Here is a 7,003-nt window from a genome sequence, read left to right as displayed (position 1 = left end):
GTTTTTCTTATTTCAATATTTGCATTTTTTCATTTCTAATTTTCCACCTCATAAGGGATCATTTGCTAGACGATACAATTTTAATTAGCCTATTCTCTTTACTGTTGATATTGGTCTTGGAGATCTGCTCTTTCATTCTTTCGCTCTCTAGTTTTATTTGATTTGGATGATTTTGAATTGTGATTTTTATTTTGATAAAATTGAATGAACCCTAGATTTTTTAGATCCATTGTAAAACGTCAATATGTACTAGATATCAAAGTGGTAATGGAGGTAACGACGGTGGTGGTGGTGGAGGTTCTGGATTAGGTGGTATTGATGATAGAAGGAAGGTTCAACAACAACAACATAGAGGGGTTGTTGATGATGGAGGTAGTAGGTCTCTGTTCTCATCTCAACTATCCGGAGGATATTCGATAGGTAAACAAAAATGTTGTAAGAAACTGCATATGCAGCACCCAATTGGTGTATGCGTCATTTTAACATTCGAGTTTCTAATTATGAAATTTATAAATATAATATGTTGTCAATGGAACAAAATCATTATATAGGTGAAGACATAAAGTATTATAGAGTTATGAATTTGGTGCTATGTTTGGTTCCAATTCAGGATACTCTTGCTTAGTGTCATATGTTTGATGCCAGTGAATAGTATTGCATGTTCGTCTCAAGTTAGATGACGCTGGTCTGACCACGTAAGATAACTTACACTATGATAATTTGTTAGAACCATAGAGATGGTAAGCGTAATATTTTTACGATAGATATTTATACAGACTCATGGATGGTAAGCGTAATATGTACTGGGTTTCTACTCGGTGCATATTACTATGTACTGGTTTATAATATATATTCATGGATGGTAAACGTAATATGTACTGGGTTTCTACTCGGTACATATCAGTATGTACTGGTTTTCACTCTTTATATATCAATATCTACTAGGTGTTCTATTAGTACATATGAATATCTGCTAGGTTTTCACTCAGTGCATATCAATATCTACTAGGTGTTCTATTATTACACATGAGTATCTACTAGGTTTGCACTCATTACATGTGTATATGTACTGTAATTTTCATTTTTAAACTTGGGATTCAACTCCAGAACAGTAAGTTTCGAGGTTATTAAACTGATAATTAACCACTTGACATGGAAGTGATTTTATAGAAAATAGAGGGAGTAGAGAGATGGAGAGAGAGAGCTGAGGTTGCAAAAGAAGTAATGATTTTATTGTTCATTTATTGTGCATTATTTCTGTCTGCAGATGCTGCTTAGGCATGCTTTAAAGAGGGGACGTCATCCTACAAGGCCATAAAATTTGAAAGGAAGAACGGCAGTGCTGATGGAAGAATTCTGGCCCTATACTTATACAGATTAGATATGAAGTTTATTTGGTGGCATACTTGTGGATCAGTTTTAGTTAATTTGGGGAGTTTATTGTATTCTTGTCATAAAATGTTAGCACTAAGCGATAGATTTTAGCGTCTACAATAGGAAAAGTTGTTTTTTCTTTTATATGTAATATATGTAATTTTGATCTCAATAATAGAACATCAGAAACCAGAGTTCGGATACAGTCAGCTCTCAGAAAATTGAATATTCAAGTATAAACAGTGTTTCACAGATGAATGCAAGCAATAATTTCGCAGTTCCAGATATATACACAAAGGAACAGTTTGGGACCAAAAGACAAAGCGTGTTGTATGTTATTGATTTTAAAGCTAACATTCAAAAAAAAAATCTTACTCGATCAGAGATACACAATACTGGCATAACCGATGACATTTTTTCACTCTTGATCACAAGGTGTCAATCACACGATATGTAGAGCTAAAAGCATTAAAATGACTAGTAATCCGTTGATGCATGAGTAATATAGCTTGGGATCAATTAATATGGCATTTGCACTAATCAGAACTCCATCTTGGTGTCTCCATGTAGACTGTTTAGGCCTCATTTAGCAGTTGGAGTTCACAAAGTAGAGCATGGTGTTCCTTCAACGATGACGTCCACTGCTAGTTCTTGATAATGTAGGCATACAAGTACCTTTGAAGGCATGACAGATGTACTTTATGAAGTTTCCAATATTCTGCAAGTGAATCAATGAAAGTAATTTCCTTGAGTAAGAATTTTTAAAGTTTAATACGCAAAAAAAAAATCAAGCACTATGGATATTAAACAATCTAGCGAGATGATGATATGTACTGCATCAACAAATCACCTTTTTCTTAAGTACATTTTGATATTTACCGTAAGATTATATGCAAGCACAAACTAAGGTTAGGGATTTATACAATACACAATGATATGTACTGGATAAAAGAATCAGTTTTTCCCCAAGTACGTAACGATATATACTGAAGGATCAACATAACCTAGGTCTAGTGGTTTATACAGTATGTAATTATATGGAATGCATAAACGAATCATCTTTTCCTAAGTACATATTGATATGTACTCTAGGATAATACATATGCTAGGCATGTGATAAAGAGTGATGTGTGTTCAAGCATAAACTAGTTTCTACTTGGTACATATTGATATGTATTGTATAAATACGTACATCTATTTCCAAGTATTCTTTACCATAGCACGTTTTTGTAGCTTACCTTTGAGGTAACACATAGACCGACTGTCTTCTCCATCGTCAGGGAACTTATGAATTCTCCATTCCTTGTAACCTGGAAGACAAAACATAAGAATTTCCTCTTCATTTTCCTTCTTTCTACTAAAAAGCATAAAAACCATGGAATCCCCATTCCCGTCTGGAACAGTACTAGTCTTTGGAGGTGAAATCAATACACAATCATTAAAGATATATCCATTTAATGTATACCAATACAAAAAATAAATTACTAGCCAAGGAACTATCTTTTCCATAAGTATATATCCACCTCTCTACCTTTTTCATATGTAAAAGAAATGTATATCAATAAAGAAAAGAAATTACTAGTAATTTTCATAAATAACTATCTAGTCAATACATAGTCATTAAAGATATATCCACCTCTTTGCCTTTTCCATATGAAATTACTAGCCAAGGAGCTGTCTTTTTCTATAAGTATATGTTAATCTACTGTTGGATCATAATGTGAAGCACAACGCAGAAGTTTTTCACTCAGTACATGTCCATATCTACTGTTATATAATAGTCTGTTATACAAATCAAAATTTTCACGCAGGTTTAAAAAGTATACAGACTAAACAGATTAATCCAAACTCATCATACAAATAAAATCCCAGAACCATGGAATTTCTACTGATACAATTGGAGATATGATCCATGTAAGTCGATGATTCTTCCAGCAACCTATGGAAGAGAGATCAAAGTTTATGACGACTGATGTTCGAGCATCGGTTCGTTTCGGAACTAGTTTTCAATCAAAATCAAGATAGTGTGTTTTGGATATCAATATGTATTGGGGGTTTACCTAGTACATAACAAGCATAAAAAGGTTTACCCAGTACATATTTATTGCACTGGTCATATATATCCAGTAATACATGTTGATATGTACTAATTCAAGAACAAAGTACATCAACAGTACATATATCAACTATAAACTAGAGTTTTTAGCAGTACATCCTAAATTTTGATGTAGGATCATACACAAAATATATGCATTACATATGGATATGTATTGTAAGATCATCGTAAACATGCAGTAGAAGGGTTTGAGCAGTACATATCAAGAATTTTAACACTACATACTGATATGTACATAACAAGCATAAAAAGGTTTACCCAGTACATATTTATTGCACTGGTCATATATATCCAGTAATACATGTTGATATGTACTAATTCAAGAACAAAGTACATCAACAACACATATATCAACTATAAACTAGAGTTTTTAGCAGTACATAATAAGATGTAATGTAGGATCATACACAAAATATATGCATTACATATGGCTATGTATTGTAAGATCATACATAAACATGCAGTAGAAGGGTTTGAGCAGTACATATCAAGAATTTTAACAATACATACTGATATGTACTCTAGGATCATATAGAAAATTGGTATAAAAAATCAACAAAAATAAAACTGAAAGCATTACACATATTGGATTTAATTTTTGTAATTAGAAACAATACCTTTTTTTTTGGCAGAAATACCAGGTTTCTTTGATGTTGGTTGAGTTGCAACAAATTTCTTTTTCTTCTTCTTTCATGTTGTTTCAGAATCGGGAGTACCTTTTTCTTCAAAATCACAATCTTTTACTGATTTTTGGGAGAAGAATCTCGTAGTATGCTAATTCTTCTTAGTAAACTAGAGTTTTGTGGATATGATTCTTCAAAAAAATAAGGTTTTTGAGTATTTTTTATAATTTCTTAATTGTAAATCTAGGTTTTGATCATTATCCCGTAATTTGATTACAGATTTAGGTTTTTGTGGATTTTTTACAGATAAGAAACATGAAGACAGAGGAAGAACGAAGACAGAAGAAGGATGAAGAGATTCTGGGGAAAATCGTTTTTGTTCACACGAAAAGGTTTGAGACGTGAATCAATTGGTTTCACACGTGAGTATCGATGGGCAGGAAAGTAATTTTCAGTTTTCAAAAGGTTTTTGGACCTCTGGTTAAAAGATTTTTCCCTCTGAACTACAGATTAACCCGAATCGGGTTTTATGGACCATCTAGCAAATTTCTCTTTTAGAATTACTTACCGTAAGTTTATATGTATCATTAGACTCATTTTTTTTATGATAGCCTTCAATTTTTATGCCAATGTGATGGATTATGGCATTCCTAATAGTGACAAGATTAATCATAAAGATTGATTATGTAGTGGGATAGCTGATAAAGGTCGGTAATTAATTAGTGGGGTTGTAGTTATCAGATATGGAACTAATAATGGGCAAACAAAAAAGGTATAAAGTAAAAGAATGGGGGTGAAAAATGAAAAAGATAGAAGGGAATAATCATGCATGTGGGTAATATATGTAAAGGGACTAGTAGGGTGTGCATGCATGTGAGACGTAAAGATCAATCACATGGTGGGTAGAAGAAAAAAAGCACTCTCAAAGGAAAAGAAAATGGTGGGGCGGGAATAAATTTAAGTACAAAAAAGCTGCTACATAAGAATTTGATGGACAACTCTATGAAATTAATTAAGATGAAAAATAAAATCGACATCAACATACATGTGAGCTGTTTCTGAATTTTAATAATCTAACGGATTAAAAGTAGGAATGATCTTGCATTGAACACGTTGTATATAAGACATTAAGATATCTTTGATCGTCAGTTCCGAAAGATATAACTTCCAGTTGCGCTTGACATTTGAAAATTCTAACTAACACGTCTTGCTTGGAAGTCGAGAAAATTTGTTAGACCTGCTGCTTGCTTGGTGTTTTTGAGCTTTCAGAAAGTTGCAAATTTGCAAATTTTCTTGATTAATTTGTTAGAAGGAATGGTGGTCACATCGGGCTTTTAAACATCGGGTAGAAGAAGCTTCTCCTCATGCTTTTGGTGTCCAAAATGCAGCCTACAATTAAACTTTACTATAAGTTTATGTAGAACTTTAATTCTTTCCACATGAAGTGTCCATCTCCAGAGTTGTACAAGTCGTCGAACAGATTCACATCGCGTGATGCAAACATGCTCGCCTTCACAAAGTTTGCATGAGAGAAATGTGACAACTGGTCACACTGCTACATTATTGCATTGCTTTTCTTCCAAGATATCCATCAGAAAGTCGTAGAAATCAACTCTTTAGGCCATCTTCAAACCAACCTTCTCTTCTTAATGGTTGTTATTATACTTGTTAGCGACAGAAGAAAAACATAAAAAACCATTCAAACTTGGTTTAGGGCCGAAGCCTTTAATCCCAAACAGTAGAACCCAAAGGATACCTCTTTAGCCTTCAACCTTGTCATTATTCTAGACTTTACTTAGATGCATTATTAGAATTAAGAGACCTAATTCACACAAAATTTGTCATTCTTGTTGGAGTCTAAAACAGGAACACCACCGACTTCCAAAGAGTACGTAACTCGCACTTTATTTGGGCCACAGATCGTCCAACCATGTGGTCTTGACCTCCCTTGATCAGGGCCATTCGACCAAGTCAAGTCCTAATTTTTTTTAATGTTTTACGTCTTCAGCTTCTAGATTTAATATTCACCTCCGAAAACAGACACCAGTCCTCAATGAGAAAGATAGAAGGGGGAGACTCCTGGATACTACAACTGCTTTGCATGCAGTTAACGGCTCGGGACTAAAGAGATGGATCCAAGGAAGGAACAGTGAGTTGGTTAGAAAAAACCAAACTTAAAGGTTTAGAGATTAATTTTTTTCTTTTGCTTTTCTTTTCTTTTCTGTAAAGTAGAGGGTTTCAAGACGATCAAAAAGAGACGCGAAGAAGCAAGAAAGATAAAGTACTTGTGCAGCATATGCATCCTACTTACTGTGGCCTGTGGGGGTTGCTTACCTTGCAATCTTGCGTTCTTCGTCCCTGCCCACATCAGAGACTTAAAAACGTTGAAACATTGCAGCATGTAGGACCTCTTTTTAGAATTAATTATACAACTTTACCTTTTATAGGGGTTTTTGTGTGTTTACATTCTAGCTAGCTAGCCCCACCTCATTCTGTAAAAATCAAAATGGATCCATCAAAAACCATTTGGGATTTGACATATCTTGGGTAGAGTGAGAAATCAATGATCACCAAATGCTCTACGTATATTGGTTTTCCCTCGTTCACTATTCAAATATTTTAATTTCTCACCAATATTCACCGTCTTTGATTGAGTTATATAAAGTTGACATATTACCTCACAACCTAGTTTTTCACCATATCCGGAAACCTTGTATCTTCCCTGTTCGTGGTCCGACTCCCTACCCTAATGGTGCATGAACAGGTAATACAAGCAGTCTTTAACAACAAGAAGCGGTGTGGCATCGCAATCTAAATCTTTGAATCTTGGTCTGAATGGATGAGCTAAACATACCAATCGAAGTGCATGACCGAATCAGGTGACCACAGT

At 34.1% G+C, this 7,003-nt stretch overlaps 1 long non-coding RNA gene across 1 annotated transcript; it reads right to left on the bottom strand.

Moving 5' to 3' along the window:
* Positions 1-1,691: 1,691 nt before the first annotated feature.
* On the bottom strand, positions 1,692-4,317 carry LOC113361503. The gene is made up of 3 exons (XR_003365152.1): positions 4,108-4,317; positions 2,613-2,684; positions 1,692-2,092 (listed from the first exon to the last, which is right to left on the bottom strand). It is a non-coding gene; the product is annotated as an uncharacterized LOC113361503 (long non-coding RNA).
* Between the last annotated feature and the right edge of the window lie 2,686 nt (positions 4,318-7,003).

Source organism: Papaver somniferum, chromosome 3 (assembly GCF_003573695.1).
Source record: "Papaver somniferum cultivar HN1 chromosome 3, ASM357369v1, whole genome shotgun sequence".
NCBI classification, from domain to species: Eukaryota; Viridiplantae; Streptophyta; class Magnoliopsida; order Ranunculales; family Papaveraceae; genus Papaver; species Papaver somniferum.
Note: the sequence above shows the minus strand (reverse complement) of the source record. Positions and strands in the feature narration are given on the sequence as shown.